The 24,579-nt window shown below is 39.2% G+C and overlaps 1 protein-coding gene, 1 non-coding gene and 1 pseudogene across 4 annotated transcripts in view; 2 read left to right on the top strand and 1 right to left on the bottom strand.

Moving 5' to 3' along the window:
• Window positions 1-16,606: 16,606 nt before the first annotated feature.
• Window positions 16,607-24,579, bottom strand: part of PRR16 (proline rich 16) — a 322,940-nt gene continuing 314,967 nt past the window's right edge. For all 3 annotated transcript variants that reach the window (XM_066382083.1, XM_066382084.1, XM_066382085.1), the window contains exon 3: window positions 16,607-17,860. The gene's annotated coding sequence lies outside the window, so the exon portion shown is untranslated. The remainder of the gene's footprint in view (window positions 17,861-24,579) is intronic.
• LOC136404612 (U6 spliceosomal RNA) lies at window positions 18,342-18,448 on the top strand. The gene has a single exon (XR_010751333.1). It is a non-coding gene; the product is annotated as a U6 spliceosomal RNA (small nuclear RNA).
• On the top strand, window positions 21,452-22,193 carry LOC136404288 (vesicle-associated membrane protein-associated protein A pseudogene; annotated as a pseudogene).

The raw sequence follows: 24,579 nt of genomic DNA, 5'->3' as shown, positions 1-24,579 counted from the left end.
GACACTTCTATTTCTCTCATAACAAATAACTCAATCTATAAGCAAATGTTGTGGGCTAAATTTTCAAAATATATCTCTACACTGAGAACCTCTCATTCCCTTCACTGTGCTTCACCCTGGGCCAAGACCATGTCTTCTCTTTTCAGGATTATTCCAGTACTCTGCTAAACTGTCTCTTGTCTTCAAACTCTGTCCTAAATCTCCTCTATACATCAGACTGATCTTTTTAAAAGATAAGTCATCTTGTTCCTTAGATTTTGCCACTTCTCAAATATAATACCTATAACAACTTCTCATTTTACTCAGAGCGAAATACAAAATCCTAAAACCACTATAAGATTTCAGAAAATCTAACAAACTCCTATTACACCTTTGCTTATCCCCCATCATGATTCTCTCACTCACTTTCTTCTAAGCTAGAAGACTTTCCCTCAGACACTCTACGCATGTTCCTGAGCCAAGACCATCACTCACTCCTTCGCTCTTCCCTTTCCAGAAATATTCTTTTCACAGATTACAAAAGGCAGGCTCCCAAAGTTACTTTGATACCTTATCAAAGAAGACTTGTTTAATTTCTGTAAATAAAATAGCATCCTTATAACCCTAACTTTTCCAACTTCTATCGTTCCTACTTCTTTTTTTATGTGTGACAGAGACAGAGAGACAGATAAGGACAGAGAGACAGGAGGAGAGAGATGAGAAGCATCAATTCTTTGTTGCGGCACCTTAGTTGTTCATTGATTGCTTTCTCATATGTTCCTTGATTTGTGTGTGTGGGGGGCTACAGCAGACTGAGTGACCCCTTGCTCAAGCCAGTGACCTTGTGCTCAAGCTGGTGAGCCTTGCTCAAACCAGATAAGCCCATGCTCAAGCGGGGTACCTCAGGGTTTTGAATCTGGGTCTTCCACATCCCAGTCTGACATTATCCACTGCACCACAGCCTGGTAAAGTATTCTTACTTCTCTTATGGCACTGAAATATTTTCCAAATTTCCTACTAACACCAGACATATTCTATATTTGTTGTTGCATTTACTGTCATTGGCCTACTTTCATTAGCATGCAAGCACTGTTGTTTTCTGTGCATTATTTTTTTTTAATTTATTCATTTTAGAGGAGAGAGAGAGAGAGAGAGAGAGAAGGTGGGGAGGAGCAGGAAGCTTCAACTCCCATATGTGCCTTGACCAGGTGAGCCCAGGGTTTGAACTGGCGACCTCAGCATTTCCAGGCCGATGCTTTATCCACTGCGCCACCACAGGTCAGGCTTCTGTGCATTATTTTATTCATTCTTAGAATGGTGCCTTGGCCTGGTAAACACTTATTAAATATTTGTTGAATTCATTAATTTTATAAAAATTGTGGCATGGAATTTTAACAGATTTGTTTCTTGTATAATTAATATACTTCTAAAGTAATTGAGCATACTGTATTTTCTCAAATAACTTCTGCCCCATGAATAAAATTCTACAAACATTTGGTTATTGTATCTTTGTTACTCCTAGTAAACACCATAATTTAAGCCATTAATATGAATAAAAATAGAACATATTTTCAAATACATTAAGTATTTTCTTCAAATAAAACATCAAAATAAAAGAAAAACAAAAACAGCAAATAAAAAACCCATAGAGTTAATGGTGAGGTAAATCATCTTACCGCAAGAGGGCTTAAACTTATTCATAAAAATATATGTATTTAGAAGACTACTGATGTACTTGAATGAAAACAAAACAAAGTAACATCAACAAAATAATCATTCCCAGTTTCACAACTTCTTAGGAGTTTTTTTTGAACAAATGTAACATAAATAATTCTACTATCATCCTACCAGGAACCTAAGTATTTCATTGAGTTATAAGGACTCTCTTAATTTCTAAGTTTTAGTAAAAAGATTAGTATAGATGAGTCCTTACTTAGGAATATATCTCTAAGAGTTTTTCTGACCTTGCAAAAGGAGGTTTTAATGGTAAACTTCTCAATGTACAAAAATGACAGTAACTGTGGTTAGAAAACCAGTAGAAAGGGAGAATAATAATCTTCAAGCAGGCCAGTTGAAGAGACAGCTGGTTAAGGAAGGGTGAAGAAGAGGAGTGAGATGTTACCAAGGAGAAATCCCCCATGGTGCAATACAAAAGGCGATCTTTTAAGTTAATATTATCTAATGTACAGATTAAAATGAGTGCTGGAAGTATAGAATTGTGACAACAATTCCAGTGCCATGCGGACTTTTCCTGGATGTGGACTTTTCCTGGACTCCTGCTCCTTGGGACAGCTCCTAACAGATGGAACTGGGGTTAGGTTGCATTTTTCAGGGATCTGGCATGGTGTTGGGGCCAACTTGGACTTGGTGAACTTGTTAAGGACACTACTCTTTTATGGATTCTTGCTGTATTGGCCAAGAGTTTGCTTAAAGGCTTTAATCACTGTAAAAAAAAAATAGAAGACTGGATAAAGAAGATGTGGCACATATACACCATGGTATACTATTCAGCAATAAGAAATGATGACATTGGATCACTTACAATAAAATGGTGGGATCTTGATAACATTATACAGAATGAAATAAGTAAATCAGAAAAAAACAAGAACTGCAGGATTCCACACATTGGTGGGACATAAATTCGAGATTAAGAGACATGGACAAGAGTGTGGTGGTTACGGGGGGCAGGGGGAGGGAAGGAGGGAGAGGAGGAGGGGGAGGGGGAAGGGTACAAAGAAAACTAGATAGAAGGTGACGGAGGACAATCTGACTTTGGGTGATGGGTATGCAACAATTGAATGACAAGATAACCTGGACATGTTTTCTTTGAATATATGTACCCTGATTTATTGATGTCACCCCATTAAAATTAATAATGATTTATTTATTAAAAAAAAGAGTGCTGGCACTTGAACTAGACTATTATCTTCCACTCTTACTCCTTAATTGCAGTAAAATAGGTGACACTTGGAAAAGTCCCGTGTTTGTTGAGCTTTGGCCAGAAGAGAAGGGGGTGGTGTTCAGCTGGAAGAGGAACTGGAGGAGAGCATTGGAGCCAGAGGGCAAAAGGTAGAGCCAAGAAACCAGTGCAAATGGGCAAGTGGAGCAGCTGAGAGCTCAGAGAAACAGACACTCCACAGAGACTCTGGAAAGGAAATGGTTTATCTCACAATGTGCAGGGGGCAAGAGTAAGGTTATTCAAGGTTAAAAAAATATACAGAAATATAGAGGATATGGGAACTCCCCACTTACACAAATACAGCTTATGCAAAAGACAAGTTTTACACCTAGTCCTCCAGTAATTCCAAAATGTGGTCTTGAAAAAATAAGAACACACAGACTGCATTAGCTTTCTAACTCACAAAAGTTCTTTCACCGAAATGCACACTACTTCATTGTTGAACTTTTGGCTTTAATTTCTTGACACTGTCTTCTCTAACACATTATAGAAATCTATATTTTTTAGTTTTGTCCTTTGAGAAAACTTCAAGTTAAATTTTATGCTTAAGCACTGCAAATTTGGAACATAAGATCCACTGTATTTTGTTGTATGCGTCACGAAGAATAGTCAATAGTAAGACATTAACTTGGATCTATCCTAAATTCAAAGACTATGGGTTTGCAGCTATGATTTGATTGAATAAAGTTTATATCCCTTGTTTTTTTTCTTCTTCTTCAGGAACCCCTATGATGCAGATGTTATTTCTCTTCATGTTGTCATAGAGCTCTCTCAGAGTTTTTGAGTCTCTTTCTCTTTTCTGCTCTACTTTTGTGCCTTTGTTCATTTTGTCCTCCAACTCGCTGATTCGATCCTCAGCTTCATCCATCCTGCTTTTAATTCCTTCCCTTGTGGTCTTCATTTCCAATATTGTATTTGTCACCTCTGATTCTTTTTTAGTATTTCAATGCCTTTTTTTATACTTGCTATCTCTTTATTTAGGTGTTCGTAATGACCATCCATTGTTGTTCTAAGATCCCTAAGCATCCTAACAGTCATTATTCTAAACTCTGCATCCAGCAGTTTGGTTATTTCCATATCACTCAGTTTCTTTTCTGGAGATTTGTGGTTTCATTTGGATTTCACTTCTCTGTCTTCTCATTATGTCTGTGTGTTTGGGTATATTGTTTGTAGGGCTTGTTGAGTCTAGGTTTGGTATTGTCTGCCTCCAATTTTTCAGTTGTGTTATTTCTAGGTCTTCTTGGGTGGGCATCAGCTGTTATTTGTAATCCACTTTTGGATTTGGGATGTGTTGAAGTCTTGATTTGTTTGTTTTCTTCTCACTTGTAGTCTTGTTTACTGATCTCAGCAGGGGGCTTATTTGAAACTGTATCCAGGAATGTGTGGGTGTAACCTGAAACTCTGAAGGCCTGATCTGCCAGTTACTCTCTCTGGGGGTGGGGTGCTTTCTCCACTTCAGTAGGGGGAGGTGTATCTCAGATCTCCATGGAGACCTGAGTTACTGCCCCTCCTCCCCACTTCTTGTTTTCAGCTGTGTCTTGCTGCACTGATTGGAGCTGGAGAGATGTGTGGAGATGTATGATCCGGAAGCACTTTAGTCTTGTGTAATGTGAAAGGATCAACCCCTCCCCCAGCTAATGCCACCTCCAGCACTGAATGAGTCAGCTTCTCAGGTCTTTCCATGCATTTCTCTGCCAGTCACCATCTGTCTTTCTCTCCCCCCTTTCCTTTTGGAAGATAAGCCAGCCCTTTCAACACACCTCGTTCCCAGGTCCCCAGGCAAGTGGCTGTGAGTGATATTTACTACACTTTTCTTTGGAATGAGAGCCTTTCTGGGCTCTCAGCCTCATACCTCCTTTGTTTCTGTAAGCAGGGGAGACTCACCGCTCCTCGGCGCTCCCTACCAGTCTCAGTGTGGCTTTTTCTTTGATCCTTGGTTTTGAGAGCTGTTGTTGTAGTCCAGAGTTGGTTTTCCATGCTGATTGTTCCTAAATTAATTTATAATCCAGTTTAGTGGTGTGAGCTGGGAGTCTGTGCATCTGCCTACTCCACTGCCATCTTCAGGTCTCTCTCTTTCCCTTTTTGCTTTTGTCTAGTTATTGTCTTTCTCAGTTAAACCGCATTACACAATTCAGTAAAGCATTTTAGTGTCCAGTTTATATCATACATGTTGGAGAAAATAGATATGAAAAGAAAATCTATTGGCAAAGGTCATTTGTACTTTAGCAGCTTTGTAGTCTCCTCTCAAATAAAATTCTGCTTTAAAGGAGCTTTCCTTTTCCTTTTTTGGGGGGGGGTTTGGTTAGGGTGTATTTTTGTCTGAGAAAAATCAGATGGTATTAATTTCTCAATCACCTGTTATTTGTTCATGATATTGTAATTTTAATAGTTATGTATGCAGTCATTAATTTGGGAGAACATTAATATTTTAAATGTATAAATAAAATATGGTATTTGAAATTTAAATTGCTATATATTGTCATTTAAAAGACTATTAGGGCTACCAAAGGGACCAGTTTTCATTAATTGCTGCCTGTTTTTCATTAATTGCTATGTACATTCTCCTCTTGAAATGATGATTTCTAAGGGAGGCAATTTTGTGGCTACAACAGAGTGATCATAAATTGTCACACAAAAAAATGCATCTCACATTTTACAATATAATAAAACAACTGTTTTATCTTAAAAGCGTAATTTTATTCTAGAAAACAGAATTTTAATAGCATCTTTAAAAGGAAGCCTCAACATTAACTAAAATTACACAGTAAATATCTTTAACAAACAGTTGTTCCAATATTTTGTAAGCATAATTGAAAAGCATATTTTCCTTTTTTGAAATATATTTATTTTCTATCCTCATGTTTCCTAAACTAATGCCTACACCATCCTTTTGTAAAATCATAATTACTATTTCAAATGGCAATTCTCTAGTGAAACCTCTATTACCTCCCAAATCTAGTTTATGCTGTTCTTAGTTGTATTTCCCCTAAATTGAGTAGAATTACCTATCTGAAGGAGTGACTCCACACACTATTACTTATAATACAAATAATAATTTTAAATATCTGTAGCATTGCTAAATGCCATTATGTTTGTATGTAATTTACAAAAAAGAATTTATCTCAATTTCAACCTTAGAGGGTGTACATATATACAAAAAACCACATACATTGGTTTTGTACATGATACTGATTGCATGAGCTAATATAAATAACCTAGCTATCCAATAACTGAGTAATTACATTCTAGAAGGAATGACCAGGAGATACAAGTAATAATGTGGAATGATCTTCATGATTTATTCTTGAGTAGAACAAAATCAAGTGTTAGAACACCTTATATAAATTATGATGCCATTATATAAAGCACATATATATTCATATCTATATACACACCAATACTATGTCTTCTTATTAGTATTTGTATCTATGAAAAAAGTTGCTCTGGTTCCCTTTGGGGATGGAGTGGGATGGGTAAATGGTGGTAAATAAGGACTTTTGTCTTATATTTATTTTCATATTTATATAATAAAAATAAGTTAAACATATGCTTTAAAATAAAGTGAAAAGTTAAAGTAATATATGCTGCATACCTTCCTCAGTTCATGTTCAAGTTCCTTTCTCTCAATTTCTAAGTATTTTATGTCAAAATATAAAGAGTATTTCTTTGGATTATGGTAAACTCTCTCCTTCTTAATTGTCCAAAAAATTATTGTTAATGAACTGTCTTTCACTTTTGCAATCTCATTTTCAAGTTTCATTTAAAATGCACTTTATATTTTATTTGCATCTAATACATAAACAAAAATTTTTCAGAAAAATACATCAGGTAGCAAATTGTGTGTTTAATCTGTAATAGAATAATTAAGAATAAACACGTTTGAAATATTTAGATACTCTCCAGAGAAATTAAAAGGAACATACAGAACATATGTGCCCATGCTGTTGAAAGCTCATTTGATCATGGTAGTTTACATTAATTGTTCTTGGAATCATTTTATAATTAAAAAGACTGAAATGTCTTGAAAAGTGTAAAGTACCCTCTACTTGATGGATCACACTGCATACTGTAATGTGTACTATCTCAAATACCTTGGAGTGTTATTTATGCATTTGTAATAGGCAAAGAATCAAAGAAAGAGTGAGTGTGGTTGGACAAGTGCATATAATTATGGGCACCTGAGTTTTCTAAGAAAACCAATAAATTACTTTCTTATATATATATACTTCTTATTTTTATTTTTATTTATTTTTCTGAAGTGAGAAGTGGGGAGGCAGAGAGACAGACTCCCACATGTGACTGACAAGGATCCACCCAGCAAGCCCACCAGGGAGTGATGCTCTGCTCATCTGGGGAGTTGCTCCATTGCAACCAGGCCGTGAAGCCATCCTCAGCAACCGGGCCAACTTTGCTCCAAGGGAGCCTTGGTTGTGGGAGGGGAAGAGAGAGATAGAGATAAAGGAGAGGGGTAAGGGTTGAGAAGCAAATGGGCACTTCTCTTGTGTGCCCTGGCTGGGAAATGAACCCAGGACTTCCACGTGCCAGGCTAATGTTCTACCACTGAGCCAACTGGCCAGGGCCTGTATTGGTTTTCTTTATCAAATCCTTTGTAATACCTGGAATTTGCACCATGACCAAAGAATAAATCTCTCTTTAGGTATGCAAAAACGAACAAAAATAATAGGAATGCTTTCACAGAATCAACATAAAATATTCCCCCAAACTTAAGTATCTGTTGAGTAAAAAAGATGTAAGGTAATTTTAATACTCCTTCTCCCCGCCCAATAAAAGAAAAAACAACTGATTAAGTACCCTACTAAAGTGTGTATGAGTTACTGATAAATTATATTTACAAATATATTAGAATATTATAATAATGAGGTGTGAAACCCATATGATAAAAATGTCCTGTGAAAGTGCCTTGTATCACCTATAAAATGCACAATGTATCCCTATGTTCATTACAACATTATTCACAGTGGCCAAGACATGGAAACAACTCAAGTATCCCTCAATAGAGGATTGGATAGAAAAGATGTGGTACATATATACAGTGGACTACTACGCAGCCACTAGAAAATATGAAATGCTGCCATTTGCGACAACCTGGCTGGATCTTGAGAATATCATGCTAAGCAAAATAAGACAGAAAAAGTCAAGAATCATATGATTTCACTTATATACAGGATAGAAAACTAAATCAGCAGATGAACAAACAAGAAAAACAAAAACTTGTGGGCACAGACAATGGTGGTCACCAGAGGAAAAGGGGAGTTTGCAGGGGTAGTGAAGGAGAAAGGGGCTTGGAAGGTAGAGTGACAAGGAGAGTAGACTTTGGGTGGTGAGCACATAATGCAGTATACAAACAATGTACCACAGAATTGCACACGTGAAACTTGTCACTGGAAAGGGACTAGGAGCGAAGTGGGTCTACCGCCTTAGCACAGTCTGGAATGTGTGGGTTCTCGATTTTGTGCAGAACAGATTTTAAAACATGAGTCCAGGTGATTTTGAGAATATGTTTATTAAAGCTGGGGACAGTAAAACAAAAGACGGGTTGAAGGTAGAAGAGGCAAGATCACTGCAACAGGAGTGAGCCTAGGCTGGGCTGTCTAGAGGCAGGAAACAAGTCACAGAGGCAGAGGATTTGAGCCACCCTGGGCTGCGTGGACTCAGGAAACAAGGTGCAGAGACAAAAAGAAACCTCTTGGAGACAGGTTCAGCACTTCGCCTGGAACAAGCTGTGGCTGCCCCCGTTCCCCTGTTGGTTAAGTCTCATGGGGACTGTTGGCGCTTAGGAGCAGTTCATAGCTGAGAAAAGAAGGGGGGAGTAGGCATGCTCAAGGGAGAGTGCTCACTGTGTCCTTCGTCTTAAGGATTTTTAAAAGCTGGTTTTTAAAGGCAGAAATTTTAAAGGCATCTCAATTGGAATATTCATCAGCTTTCCAGGTGTGTCCTTTGATATGCTGATGTAGCAAAAAAAATCTAAAGAGGGCTCATGGTCATTCTCTGTTCAATTTTACCTTCAAAGAATATCACTGGAAAGGGCCCAGGACCAAGGCAGCTCTGCCCCTGGCATGGTCCTGAATGTGTGAGCCACTTGTTTCTAAGTATCGTTATTTATGGAAGGAAAGATCTTGTGATGTAAGACACCTGTAAATCGCTCAACCATCTGTTTAGCTATCTGTCTCAGTTTCTCCATTCCACTTGCCAAGGAATTTTCCTAGCTTCTTACTAACCTGCCTCAAAACCTATGTATTTTACCAACCAGTGTCACCCCAATAAATTTAATTAAAATAAATAAAATGCACAGTGTCTTCTGGTCCTGAATCACAGTCAGTGTGATGAGAGGTTCACAACAAGAGATACAGATATTCTCCCTATAGTTACCAATCGTGGTTATGTGTTTATAAAAAGGGACAAAGAGGATAGTAGAATCCCTAAAAGATTAAATGTTCACATGCTGTGATCCCGCTGTTAATCTGCTTTTGAAAATTTGAGTTGAAAATTTTATTCCCTTAGTTTTGCATATAATCTAGTGTCTAAAATCCCTATACTCAACCCAAGGCACGCTAAACTGATGCTCCATTTTTAAAGTCTGTGGCAGACTTAGATAGTTGTGTACACCATCATTCATTCTCCTCAGCCTCTGTAGTGTTAGAATACCAAATATATGCAATGTGGCAATGTGCCCAGCCAAAGGAATTATATTTTTTAGTCCTCCTTCTGTTAATATGGTCAGTTTGAATAATGACAAATATACCAAACTACTGTGTGAACTTTTTCAATAGGTTTCCTTGGAAAGGAGGAGGTGAGAACTCTCGTCATCCTGCTGTCTGGAATAGAAGTGATATCTAGAGTTTTAGCCACTGTTTTGCACCATAAGGACAGAGGTCATATTCTAAGGATGTCAGAACAGAGAAGTGGAAGAAACTTGGATCCCTGATGATTTTAAGGTGTTTTTATGTCTGGTCTGAACAGCCTCTTATTTGTTAATTGGGTTTTTCTGTTACATATAGGCAAGCCTAGTTTTATAGAAATTGGTTTCAATGTATTTCTAAATATGTTACTTTACCTGTAGATGCTCAAGTCTTTATGAATTCACAGATGCCTAAGAATGCATGTTTTTATATCTTCTTTGAGAAATATACCTATATAAGTAAAACAATGCTCCCAATGCCTTTTTTAATTTTTGTTATTTTGCCATACTTGATATTCATTTGACCTCCTTTTTAACTTCTGTCTGCATTCAATCAGATGTGCTTTAACCCACTTTTATTGTGTAACTGAATTACTTTGGGTGTAGAAGTACATACTTTGTGGGGTGAGAGAAGAGTTGGGGGAGTCTGATCTTAGTGTTTTCAGGAATTAAACCCACCTACACTATAAACCCAGATAAATTTGCTATTACTTCCGTATACTTACTGTTTTTACTCCTTATAGCTGTGTGTGTCGTTCACTGCTTTAAGTAATATCAGGCTTCCACCTCACCAGTTTTTCAGTGCTAACCTTTTTACTCGTCGCTCAAACCTAATTAGCCTTGTTTTCAAGTCTTCTCACATCCTATTTTCTTTCCCCTTTGCAATGCTTTGAGCATGGTTTGCCCCATTTACCTACCTGTCATCCTTCATATCTCAGCTCAGTTCACTTCCCTTCCTGGGTTGGATTTACTAGCTCCATGGTCTGGGCATACCATATACCTTTCCTTATAGAACTTAGTACAGTTGTAATTTTTTTTGTTAACTAGTGAAATTACATATTTAATGTATTTCTAACTAGATTTTGAACTCTTATCAAAATAGGATCTGTTTCTTTTCTCCTCACCTTCTACTGCCCGGCACAGTTCATGTTGCAGAGTGAGCACTCAGTAAATTAAGAGAATTGTCTTACTCCTGCAGACAACGCTGATAATTAAGTGAATTTGGACCAGAGCGAGATAGTTGGATTTGCAGATAAATGTAACATACATGCACTCTAAAAGCAAATGTCAGGAAGTGAATATTACCGACATACCCCCATAATCTTGCAGTTTTGGTATCACACCACCACAATAAAGGGAGTGTCTAAAAACAAGCAAGCCATAATCTCTGTGCTGGTGGAAGGTCCTGCCTACAATTTGTAAAGATGTAACATCTGTGAAACACAACCAAATGAGGTATACCTGCACCTAAATTGGCATTCTCAATTTGATGAAACCGTAGGTAGTACTTCTCAATGGGGACTGAAGATTGTTTAATAGATTTTTTAAAATACTGAACTGTGAAGATAGCAAAGGGTAAGTTCAAAATATGAAGACAAAAGAAGATAGTGAAGGACAAGTGAAATAACTTAGAAAGTAAATGTAATTAAAGTTGAAGAGAATAAATAAACCAAAATTAAGAAACATTTTATACATATTTGTCTGGTCTGCACGTCACTGCTACCTCACCCACTAGAATTCACTTCATAAATTATTACCGAGTTATCCTGCTTGTAATGCTGGTGGTTGAGGTCCGGCAAGTTCCCACTGAATTCAGTCAGATGGTAGAACTGTAGAGCCAGAAAGCATCAGGACACATTTTTTTGGAGGCTTGGAAAGACAGGCAAGCAAATTGAAGGGCAAAGGACCCGGGAAAACCACACCTCATGGTGCGAGGAGAGTGATCTGGGAGAATCACTATGGATGGAAAGCACCCGCAGCCTTGACGATACAGACGTGGCGCTACCATGCGCCCATGCACCAATCAGACAAAGTGCTTGCAGCCGGTAACCTCGCCGGCAAGCCTAACACAGCCATTTCCCCACACTGCTAAAGACAGCCTGATGTCACATCTTTGCAAAATCTTTTAAGGGCTCTGTATAGCCCACAACAGATAAAGCACTGCTTATTATCAATTATATTCATAAAATGAAGAACTGTTGATTTTTATCATTCATTTTTTTTTTTGTATTTTTCTGAAGCTGGAAACGGGGAGAGACAGTCAGACAGACTCCCGCATGCGCCCGACAGGGATCCACCCGGCACGCCCACTGGGGGGCGACGCTCTGCCCACCAGGGGGCGATGCTCTGCCCCTCCGGGACATCGCTCTGCTGCGACCAGAGCCACTCTAGCGCCTGGAGCAGAGGCCAAGGAGCCATCCCCAGCGCCCGGGCCATCTTTGCTCCAATGGAGCCTTGGGCCAGGGCCTTTTATCATTCATTTTTAATGAATTTTGTTAGATATTAGGGGAAAAGTTGATTTTCCCATTTATGACTTCAAGTAATTTCCAGTTTGAAGCAGTAAGTATGGATTTTAAAAGAATTTGAATGAGTCTAGGCATACTTCAATGCCTAATATCCCACAGGAACTAACAACTTAACTCCTAGCTGGATTATTTTTATGTACAATGTCTTAATTTTCAGGGGTGCAAGTCATGTGTGACGAACTAATTTTCTTCATTACGTTAAGGATAACACTAAGTACCACAAAGAGAGTACAGAGAGTAGTACATCAATTTAAGTGTGCAGAAGAATATATTGTGAATTTGGTTTCAGATCATAGTTTGGGAATAAAGCAATGACCTATTCTTTTAATTGTTTTAAAAATGTGTTTCAGGGTTCCGGTTTAAGATAGTGGCATAGGAGAATACTAGGCTCACTTCCTCCTGCCAATGCGCCGAATCTGCAGCTACATACATACGGTTCAATTTCCTCTAGGGGAAAATAAAAATCTAAAATCTGAGCAACTACCATGGCCCAGGCTTACCTCATCAAGCAGGAAGGAGAGTGTGGGGCAGCTGTGTTAGGCTTGCTCACCGGTAAACCAGCTGCAAACACTTTGGTTGATTAGTGCATGCGCACGTCACAGAGGCATGTGTGTGTGTGTGTGTGTGTGTGTGTGTGTGAGAGAGAGAGAGAGAGAGAGAGAGAGAGAGAGAGAGAGATATAAAGCTATGGCTGCTTGTGCTCCAGAGAGATTGTGGATTGTGGATGGCAGATTGCCTGCCCACCACTGTGAGGGGCCATTCTTGCTGGGGGTTTTTTGCCAGAGAAGCAGTTTTCGCCTGCCTGTGTGCTTGTCCGCTGTTGTGAGACTTTATTAAACGAAATAGTCCTAACGCTTTCTGGCTTCGCAGTTTATTTCCCATCTGCCCAAATCCAGTGAGGACCTACCTGGCCTTGGCCACTGGCATTACAAGCCACCCAAAACATCAAACGTTGAAAAACAACCTCCCCAAGACTAGAAAGCACTGAGGAATGGCTCCTCGAGGACTCAACTTTCTCAGGGCTCCACGCAGAGGAAGTCGACCCAGAGGCGACCAAGCTTCATGGGGATGCGGTGAACATGGCCGTTTGCCCAACCTAACGCCTTAGCCACAGAGGAAGCATCTATGTTAGTACAGAACTAGCAGCTGCTGGCTACTGAGCCCCACCCCAGGCCCTCCCTCTGCCTTATCTAAACAGCTACTGTAATGCTGGTGGCCGAGAACAGGAAGGTCCACATTGGATTCGGGCAAATGACAGAGAAATCGCGGAGCCAGAAAGCTTTGGGCCATTCCTGTTTAATAGAGTCTTACAATGGCCAACAAGCAAACAGGCAGGGGAAAAACTCTTCTCACAGCAGCAAGCCAAAGAACAGCAAAATGACCCCTCACAGTGGCAGGCAGGCAATCCGCAATCCACAATCCACAATCCACAATCCAATCCTCCATCCTCCATCCACCCTGAGCTCAAGCACACATAACCTTACAATAGACCATACACACGTGGCGCTGCCACGGGCTCACACACAAATGAGGCAAAGTGCTTGCAGCTGGTAACCCTGCACGCAAGCCTAACACAGCTGCCCCACACCCTGTTTCCTGCAGGAGCCGTCTACACCCTCTTCTCTGTGTCTTCTCCCCGCCAGGCACCATCTTTGTGCTCTAGCGTGAGCCCCAACTTTTTCAAATGCTAGGCTTATATATTTCCCAGAGGGGAGCCTTCAGCCTTTACAGGTGCCCTTTACACATGGCTGTTGCACAGGGTTTTTGGTTTGTTTCTGTGTTATCCTTCAGGGGAGCCACTTGATCATTTGGCTCTGACGGCCAGGGGGCTTGGATCCCAGATCTCCTGAAACTGTAAGGGCTGACCATCCTTGGCCAACTAGGGCCACCACCAGGGCTCTGCACATACCTCTGACAGAAACACTCCCCTTGTCTTGCTGAGAGAGACCTATTTGTTGTCCTGGAGCTCGGCTGGGGAGGGCTTTCAGAAAAAAGGCTGTGAGTGCAATCTTTGAGCTAGCCCTCTGTCTCACTCACCTCTCCTACATGTCCCCAGAAAGGAGTTTATAATCTGTCTGCTGTCCCAATTTTGCAGCTGCTTCTGTGGTAGGCAGTTAGAAAGGAGCAAAGCAAGGACAATGTGCCAGGTACAGAATGTCACCAGGGCAGAAAGCCCCAGGTGCCTAGCAATCGGCAAAACTGGGAAAACAAAGACCGTGCCCCCAGGGTGACTTTTTCTTCCTTAAATGGTCCTGTGGTTTAGACCCTCTGATTTCATATCACTGGTTGGGGGATGACTCTCCCCTGAGCTTTCCTCCTCTGGCATGTCACCAGTTATGTGGTTTTAGACCGGGGCAGCTTTGTTAGGCTTGCTTGCAGGGTTACTGGCTGGAAGCACTTTGCCTGATTGGTGTGTGGGTGTGTAGCAGTGCCATGTCTATATGGCCTGTATACTGTATAAGGCTATGGGTGCTTCCACTCGAGAGAGATTGTGGATTGTGGATGGCGGGTTTGCCTTCCTGCCACTGTGAGCAGCCATTCTTGCTGTTTGTGTGCTGGAAAAGAGGTTTTTCCCCTGCTTGTGTGCTTGTCCACCCTGTGAGACAAACAGAATGGCCCTAACGCTTTCTGGCTCCGCAGTTTCTCTACCGTCTGCACGAATCCATTGTGAACCTGCCTGGCCTCGGCCATCAGCATTACAGACCCCTTTCCCCTTAAGGGAGGAACAAGAAAGCTGAAAAAGAACACTTAAGCATTAACCCCTAGAGATAACATCCAGGTCACAGTTGTGTTTCAGCTTCAGACCCAGAAAAGTAGCAAAACCAGATAAAGGGAAGCCTCTGGCTGACCCCCAGACCAGCTGCCTTGAGTAATGGCCTCCTGCCCTGGGGCCAACCACCCATAAAGACCACAACCCTAAAAGACAGACCTGGAGAGCAGATGAATATTCTATTAAAAGACTCTCCTGGCTGATCATCTCCTAACATGCTCACCCTTAAAATCCCTTAGAAGAAGGTCCCAGGGCACTCTCCCTTCTGGGAGCACTCCTCTGTCTCCCCCCATTACTTCTACCCCACCCCCACCCCTGTGTGTTTTCCTTGTCTCTCTGTTTCTCTGAAGCTCATCCCGGGCTAATCCCCTGAACCTGTCTCCAAGGTCCCCTTTTCTCTTTCTTCCTACATGTCCAATAAATTCTTCCTTTACTTGCTGCACTTTGTCTCTTGATTGAGTCCTTTCTCTCAGGAAGACAAGAATCAAGGTTTTGCTGTTCCCCCTGTAACACTTCCAGGGAACATCTCTACATTGCCTGGCTCTGGTGCTCAGTGGGGCTTATGCTCCTGGGTGTCAGAGGACTACAACCCAGGGAGAGAGTTCTGAAATGGCTACCACCCCCAGGGCACAGCAAAAGGCAACAGACCCAGGGGAACACAGGCCTATTATCTGATCTTCCTAGGTGCATTTCCGGGACAGGCTTCTGATTAAATACACTTTTCCCGGCTGACTGTAATCCTTTCCAGACATTTTGAAGGGCTGGCACTATCTTTGCTCTGTCCCCTAGCCACCTCCAGAATGCCACAAATGTTACTGTAACTATGGTGAATAATATATTGCATAAACCTAACAGAATATTGCATGTCAATTGTAATTGAAAAATGAGATATTTTTAAAATAATAATCTTGTATTGTATATTTGAAAGTAGTTAGGTGACTGGATCTTGAAAGTTCCCATTACAAGAAAAATACGGTAACTGTGTGGTAATGGGTATTCACTGGACTTATCGTGGAAATCATGTCTCAACACATACAAATATTGAAATATTATGTTGTACACCTGAAACGGAAAAAAATGTGATGTCAATTATGCCTCAATAAAAAAGAAGAAATTAATTTGAGTTGCACACTATTTATTGGGGGCAGCAATAGTCATAAATACTGACTCCAGCTGGTAAGCATCAGAAAGGATGAACACTTCACAGGTGTTCGGTAAGCCCTTGTTGATTTTCATTTTTGCTCCAGTACAATTGCCTAGTGATTTTGATATATACTGATGGAAGTTCTATGGGGATTGGTTAGGTATGATTACTGGACTAAAAAACGTACTTAATTTTCATCTTCTGGAGCAGATTTTCAGCAAGAGAATAAAGAGACAAATCCTTTCTGACACAACACCCAACCTTTCTGTTTTCCAGCAGATACTGAAACTAATTCTAGATTATTAGTATGCCCAGAATATTAAAATAATCATTGACAAGAGAGTTGTAGTCAGAATATATCATTTTTTTCTTCCTGGTTTAGGAAATAGCCCAATTTTATACCACAGAAATACTTGATACTTCATTTTTCAATTAATTTTAAATAAACATGACAAAAGCTTGCCAATAAAAGATAGGAAACTTATTTTTCAGATAAAGAATATCAAATAAAATAAGCAACTACAAATAATACAAACAACACATTTATTTAGAAAAATAAACTGAAAATGCTGTTTGTTTGTCTGATACATTTTCCCATGAAGCATAGATAAATGACTATAAAAACTCTTATATGTCAAATACAAATTACAAATGATTTCTTTTTAATTCAGAGAACAAATAGATGTTCAACACAAATGTTTCGTGTACAGTTCACTGTACTTGACTTCTTGATTGTTAATGATAAAAAATGATCTTCATTAAAAAATTTTGATCCCTTTTTCATTCATTTGACCACACCGATACTTTTTCATTATTATTCTCTAGCTGTTATTTTAATGAGACAAGACCTTTTTTTTTTTTTAGATAATTGATTTTTATAGAAGGAAGAGAAATTAATGTCTGCAGAATTCTTGTTTCTTTTATGGACTCCTGTAAGAAACTGCTTGTTGTGGTCTCAAAACTCATGGGGACCATCTGTGCAAATAATAGCACACATCATTACCCTGAATGGAAGTGACAGTGCAAATATTAGAAGTGCATTGAGAAATAATCAGTACGAACTGATCTCCCCCCCTCTCAACCAATATGGAGTGAAGGACTGAATGCAGAAACTTTTCAAGCAATTGACAAGAATGCTGTTATTCCATTATGGCTTTAAGGGTATACACAAGGTGGCAAACATCCTCTCTGCAAACAGCAGCATTCTGTCCTAATACTGTTCATTGCTGCAATGCTCCTCTGTTTGTTCAGTTTCTCTTTGTCTACATACTTATTTTGAAATGCTGAGTAATTCTGGCTAGAGATATCTCCTATCTCTATACTTTTACCTTCCCAAATGATAAATCAATTGATAATTTACTAGCTTAATTGCTGAATCTACATTTTCATGGGTTCACATCTGGGAATATTTATTTTCATGGTGAATGAAGTAGGATGGATTTTGTTTGGTGCCTGTTTTTGTTGGCTTGATTGTTTATTTTCATCTTTTTTTTTCTTTTAATCTTCTTTGTAATTTCTGAGTGAAGAGATTTAAGGCTGTGGCTTTTTTTCACCCCCTAGGGCTCTGCTCATGGCTGTCAGACTAGAGGCAGGTGATTTTATGCAGACCATATCAGTCATCATTTGTGCTCCAAAGTTGAGGGGATTTGCTGCTCTCAGATGGAAAGGCTCCTGTTATTTCAAAATTAGATCTGGCCTCAAGAAGTCATAATGATGAATCTGAAGTGAGAAAAATGAGCTGACATGCCTCCAAATAAAGATTTTTCCTTCCAACCTGAAGGAGCTGTCAGAAGAACAAAAACAAAAGACAAAAGATCAGTTTAAATAGTAAGCACAGTTCAACAAAAACAGAACATTAAGAACAAGGTGGTCATCTGTTAAAGCTGGATTTAAAATTATTTTGAATTATCAAAAATTTTACTTTAAATATCCAAACATATTTTAAACATATATTCTATTTAAATTTCATATATAAAAATAATATGTTGTCAGTCATAAAAATTTAGTAGTAGCATGCTTATATTTCAATGACAAGATCTGCTTCTAATAGTTTTTAAAACTTCAGATAACTTTGTCCACTTATAAATGCACCTAGTTCTCAGAGAATTGCATAAATTTTCAGACTATATTTATGTAAGTTGAAAATGTATAAAATATCTAGAGATATTTATATCTGGAGATATATATTTTATATGTATATATTATTAAAATAGTTCAAGGAATCATTTTATTAAGCTAGAGACTTTACTTAAAACAACAAAAAAGTGCTCACTTTGACAGCACATATACTAAAATTGGAACGGTACAGAGAAGATTAGCATGGCCCCTGCGCAAGGACGACAGGCAAGTTCCTGAAGCGTTCCATATTTTTTGGACCTTGATAACATTATACTGAGTGAAATAAGTAAGTCAGAAAAAACTAAGAACTGTATGATTCCTTACATAGGTGGGACATAAAAATGAGACTCAGAGACATGGACAACAGTGTTGGGGTTACAGGTTGGGGGGGAGGAAGAGGAGGAAGTGAAGGAGTGGGGGGAGGGGAGGGGCACAAAGAAAACCAGATAGACAGTGACGGAAGACTTTGGGTGATGGGAATGCAGCATAATCAAATGTCAAAATAACCTGGAGATGTTTTCTCTGAACATATGTACCTTGATTAATCAATGTCACCCCATTAAAATTAATAAAACATTTTTAAAAATTAAAATAAATAAATAAAAGAAAATAAAAGCATTGCTTGAATGATGCCTGAAGTCTTCCGATCACCTGCTTCCATGGCATGACATTCATTATTTTAACTATAAAAGCTCATTGACTTATTGTAGAGAGCATCTACCTTCTGGATATACTGTACCAAGTTTCTTCAAGAGATCACCCTTCCACTTGATCCTTGTTTACATGCCCTGGATGAGATTCTACCTTTATTTGCAAGTCTGAAGCATGTGACCTTCTAAGCCAGTGGTTCTCAACTTGTGGGTCTCGACCCCGACGGGGGTCGAACGACCAAAACAAAGGCGACCCCTGTGTTTTGGTCGTTCGACCCCTGCCGGGGTCGCGACCCACAGGTTGAGAACCGCTGTTCTAAGCCAATCAGCCTATCTTAGTTCCTCGGTCACAGTGGTTGATTCCAGGATGTTGAAGAAAGAGATTCCTGATGAACTAGAAGCGGGGACTCAGATATATTTTGGCCATTTTACCACAGGTTGAAACCCGAAAGAGAAGTTAATGTGGAGGAGAGCAGAGCTAAGAGATCAGGAGAAACTTGTTTAAGACCATTTGGATTGGTTTTATGTCCCTTGAAGTAAAAAAAAAAAAGCATTAAAAAAACGCATTGCATAATGTAATCTTTCATTGCATTCTGTCTAGTTAAATGTACCATCAAATTAAATTGCCAAAATGATACTCTTCCTTGATGCCAAAGAACTAATCTTCATGGATATCTGAAATTAGCACCTTAAAATAATTATATTCATATTTATAACTAATGAATATATATTTTTGGAACACAAAAAGAAGTAAAACTTAGCCATAATTCTCACCTTACCCACCCAAAATCAAATATACTTAGCATCACTTAATGTGGAATGTGCCTATGGTCTTCTGTTTAAGTTATGATGTAATAAAAATATTTATGCAATGACTTACTAAAATAGGTACAGAAAATTATTAAAATAAACATGGCACCATAATTAAATGACTAGAAAATGATTAGAAAAGTCAAAATCAGAGTAATAGCTTTAAGTGTATTTTTAATCTCTTCAAGTCGATCTGAGAACCTGTGTTTTAAATCTTTCATTTGAGGGTAGGTATATTCCAAATGCATGGTACTTTCTTCAACACTGAGACACAAACAAACACACAGACCTCAGAGTATATCATTTAGTTATTCTGTAACAAACACAGTTACTATCATTATATTAGATAAATAAGAATTGTTTTTAACTTTGTTACTACCAACTAGCAAGATAAAGTTCTAGTACTCAATAATTAAAATATTCAAGATGAAAAAAATAATCTTCCCTCTCAACTCCAAGTTTAACTCAAGAAAAATCATTCATTAGTCAATGTGTCTGGCTCACCGTGAAAGATGTTCTATGAAAGGTACAGACTTAGTAGAAGACAATTTTTCATCACAGACTTGCTCATGAAGATGCAAGAGCATATTGAGGAGGGGTAGAGAAGACACATAAGCTGCTCTTAGTTCATCACTTGCATCTGCCTATTTGTGCCATTTATTTTATCACTTAGATCCAAGCTTCCACATATGTAAAGTAAATGGGCACTCAAGCTGTTACTAATATATCAGCAGCAATCCTAAAATAATTAATATTTTGGTTTTACTATTAAATAAAAAAATATGAAAAGCCATACATACATAGGTGGCTTTTTATAAATACATAGGAACATGATTCATGTAATTGGGGCAAAGATAATTAAATGTGCCAATTATATTTTCATACTTCTGTGATACAGGAGTCTTTAACAGTTACATTATTATTATAGCTTATTAAATAGATAAAACAATCTATCATTCATTCAAAAATATGTACTCCCACCTACGTGTACCAGATACTGCTCTGGGAACCAGTATCTGATTCCTAATTTCTTGCTCTCCAAGGAGACTAATACCCAGAAGGTAAGGAGACACACTAATATTCACAGCAAAAAAATTATACCATAACACATATAAGTATGAAATAAAGAATGCGCAAAGGAGTACAGGCATACTGACATTAGAGGAATAAACGGGAGTTTGCAAAAGTAATACTTTCTATCACTTATGAAACAAGGATATTTCCAATAGAGGGAACTTCCAAGACAAAGACACAGAAATGGTACCATCAATACTGTTTGGTAGCATACAACTGATGGGAGAAAATAGAGGTATTTCTGGGGTGTGTCTGGAGGAAGTGTGGAAAGTATGATGGAGGAGGAGAGACCATACACAAGGCAGACATTTATAGTAAAAGAATGGCCAAGCCATCAGCTGAAAGCAATAGCTAATAACTTAAGTTGCAGATATTTCTTAGTGGCAAATTGAAGAGAGCAAAATAGCTCATTCATTCTCACTTAAGAGAGAGTTTGAGTGCTGTGAGCTTCCAACTGCTCAGGTGACCACATAAGCAGGCATAAGTCACCTGGTGGGGTACCTAGGATAGCAGTGCACATGCTTGCAGGAACTGATGTGGGGTTGAGTTAGTTGTGAGACCCTGAGCTGCTGACCCAGCGGGTGCCCCATAAACCCGGACCAACCCAGCGGAAGACGTCAGGGTGCGGGAACTGTGAACTGGTCCCATCATAGATCTCACTGCCATTTAACCGCATCACCAGTGAGCACTGCAGAAGCTCCAGGGTCTGTGCTTTCTCTCCCATGGCATCCGCCTCTGGGGCCACGGCGAGCTCCAGCAGGTCCTGGTCCCCCACCTTCCCACAGACCTCAACTTCAAAGGCCTCTTTACAGATATAATCACGACAAGTTTTAAGTTGTGAAATCCATTGGATAAAAAGGTATGTTTCAAAGTGAAGACTTATAACACCTCGTCGGTACTGTATGAGGCTCAACAGCAGAATTTTTGGCCCAGGGTTGACTGTGACTGTATCAATACTGCTATAGCCTTTTTGACTACAATCCCAGTGAAAAAAATAAACACAGTTTATGGGACAGTTTTTGCTCCACCAAACATTTCAGATCCGGGAGCTGTGTGGAAAGAGGCAAAACCGATGAATTAAAGATTCTAAATTGAGATATGCCTTTGAAATGCCCAATGAAAATGATCAAGTAAATAATATGGAACCTATCGAAGCTGTTCCATCAAATGTATCTAAACAAGACAGACCCAGGCCAAAACCACATAGTGTTTCACCAATGATGCTGAAACAAGGAACCTCGTGGAAGAGTGTAAGGACTTCAGGGAGAAATAATGAAGCTATCTGAAGAAAATCGACACCTGAGAGAAGGCTTAAGACTCAGAAAGGGAGCACACTCGGATAGGCCTGCATCGACCTCAACTTCATCCTTTGGAGAGAATGTCACCAGTCCTCTTCCTTCACCTCTTGTTGTAATTGCAGCTATTTTCATTGGATTCTCTAGGGAAATCTATCTTGTAGACTGAAGAGTACTATTTATTTTCTCTTGACCAGAAAAAAAAAATTTAACCTACTATTTCATTGGTAGTGTAGCCCACAGTGACCATACTTTGTGTGTGCACAGCATCATATAGGCTTTGCCTTTAAAGATCTTTTCTGGATAGAAAACACAATAAAAACAAAATGTTGGGCTACTGGACAAATTGTATATTACAGTCATTACTAACAGATGTCAATTGCACATTCAGTCCTTTATGAAATTCATAAATAAGGAACTGTTCTTTCTTCATAGTACTTAATGAGTTCAAGAATCATTCAGAGTCTTGCAAATGTTATTTTAATAATCCCTGTAAATTTTATCTGTTGCTATTACATCTTGATTTATTTAGATTGTTAATCCCACTCATTCAGGAAATGCCAAGAGGTATTCTGTGGGGAAGTAGTGCCTCCTACAGTGAAAATTTTCTCCTTTACTTGCTAACATCATGGCAGAATTTTTCTTATCCCTTCTGAGGCAGTTGTTGACTGAGTTTTCCATGCTTACAATCCTGTCCTATGTTATTTAACATAAAAACCCCCAAAACTTTTAACAGATTCTTGATCAACAATAAAAAAGTTTTATTTATTTTACATCTATTTAAGTAATAAAAGCTAACATTGTTTATGAATCTTTTCCTGTTCCACCTGTTTTTATTTAGGTATCTACTGGAAGCAGATACTTGCCTCACAGTCATTGGTGACCATACATTAAAGGCAGATAATAAAATCTCCTAACCAGTGGATGTCTATATTTTCTGTCTAAATTCTAAGACTGAGTTTTAATGGAATGCATTTAAGTCTTACTGAGTTTTCAAGATATGTTACAGATACCTGAGACTCTCCCTGTATAGTACTGGATATCACATTCAACCTGTTAACCTCAAGTTCAAATACTTTTTTTACTGTAGAAAAACTTCAAATAACTTCTCATCTATAATTTGCTAATTTAAAAAAAAAATCATGAATTTCCATTATAGGTTTAAAAATACAAACATTAAAAAAATCTCTACATTTTTTTTTGTATTTTTGCCTCAAATATGGAGACATGTAATACACCATCACAACTACAAAGTTAAATAAATGTGCTCGGCATTGCAATAATGAAACATAAGTCACATACACCAAGATGCTGTATAACCAACAATGAGTTGAAGCATTCATGGAAAAATGCTCTCTGACCCATTCTTCAGATCAGTAGTTAATTGCTTCATTCTGTTCAAAAGGTCTTTGCTTAAGATTAATTACATTTTTCTTCACATTTTGAATAGAATAAAGTCAGGTTTCAAGCACTGTTAAGGGTCATTTTTTAAATTTTGGTAATTTTTTTCCAGACACAATGTGATATGCAAAATATGAATGATACCAGCTAATTTTTAGGATTTGAGTTATTAAATGTCAAATTAATTTTTGCAAGTAGCATCTTTTTTTCCTCCTGCAAACTTGCCTTCCTCACCTTAAGAAGGAAGGCTCTATTGGAGCCTTTTTATTTCAGTAACATAGTCAAAGGCATAATAGGTCGAACTGTAAAAAAGCCTGAGTTTCATGCAGTACAGGGAAGAGTGAAGTCATGTGATTCCCCACAATTCAGATCCTAGAGTATGTTGTTGACATTACGGTGCTTCCCCTAGAAGGCACGTCCTTGGTAGTTTCACCTGACCGAGGATCCTTTGTCCCAGTATGTGAGCTGAGCCTCTCTCTCCACACTTACTCCCATCAACAAAGTGAACCAGGTGCGTACATGATGTACTCGGAGGCTGACTCTCTCCTGCCCAAGGTCTCTTCTGTGTGGCTCTCAATTCTGTCCTCTTTCCAGTTCTGTCCTCAGGTCTTGGAGATACTCTGTTTGTGTAAACAGCTGAGGCATCCATAAATTTTCCACTGTACGCTGACTTCACCTGTCGGACACAAAAATGATCCACCCACCAAGACGGGGTCACATGGTGAGCGTAATAGACCCCTGAACTGCCCCACCCCATCCAAGCTGCCCACCAGGATTCTAGCAAGGCCCCAGCGCTCTGAACTGGCTGGGTGATGTGCGTCCCTAGAAGGCAACGCAGACACTGCTACCACCTGCGTGGGGTGAGGCGGGCCCAGTCAATCTGCCAGCAGCCGTGAAAAGGGCATTGCAGACCCCTTGCAGGTACGCTGTGTCAGGGTTTGCAAAGATAGCTGCGAAGGCGGAGGGGTTGACAGGTCGACCCCCACGTGGTGGGTGGGCTGGTAGTGGCAGAAGCGCTGGCCTTGAACAAGGCGCAGAAACTGTCTGGTCCGGATGGCCTGGGACCCAGTTCTGGGCTGAGCGGCTGCTCAAGGCACCAGGCAGAAGACACAGCACCCACCGGACTGGTGAGGCAGCAGGGAAAAACTGGGGGC

The sequence above is a fragment of the Saccopteryx leptura genome, chromosome 4, assembly GCF_036850995.1.
Source record: "Saccopteryx leptura isolate mSacLep1 chromosome 4, mSacLep1_pri_phased_curated, whole genome shotgun sequence".
Taxonomy (NCBI): Eukaryota; Metazoa; Chordata; class Mammalia; order Chiroptera; family Emballonuridae; genus Saccopteryx; species Saccopteryx leptura.
Note: the sequence above shows the minus strand (reverse complement) of the source record. Positions and strands in the feature narration are given on the sequence as shown.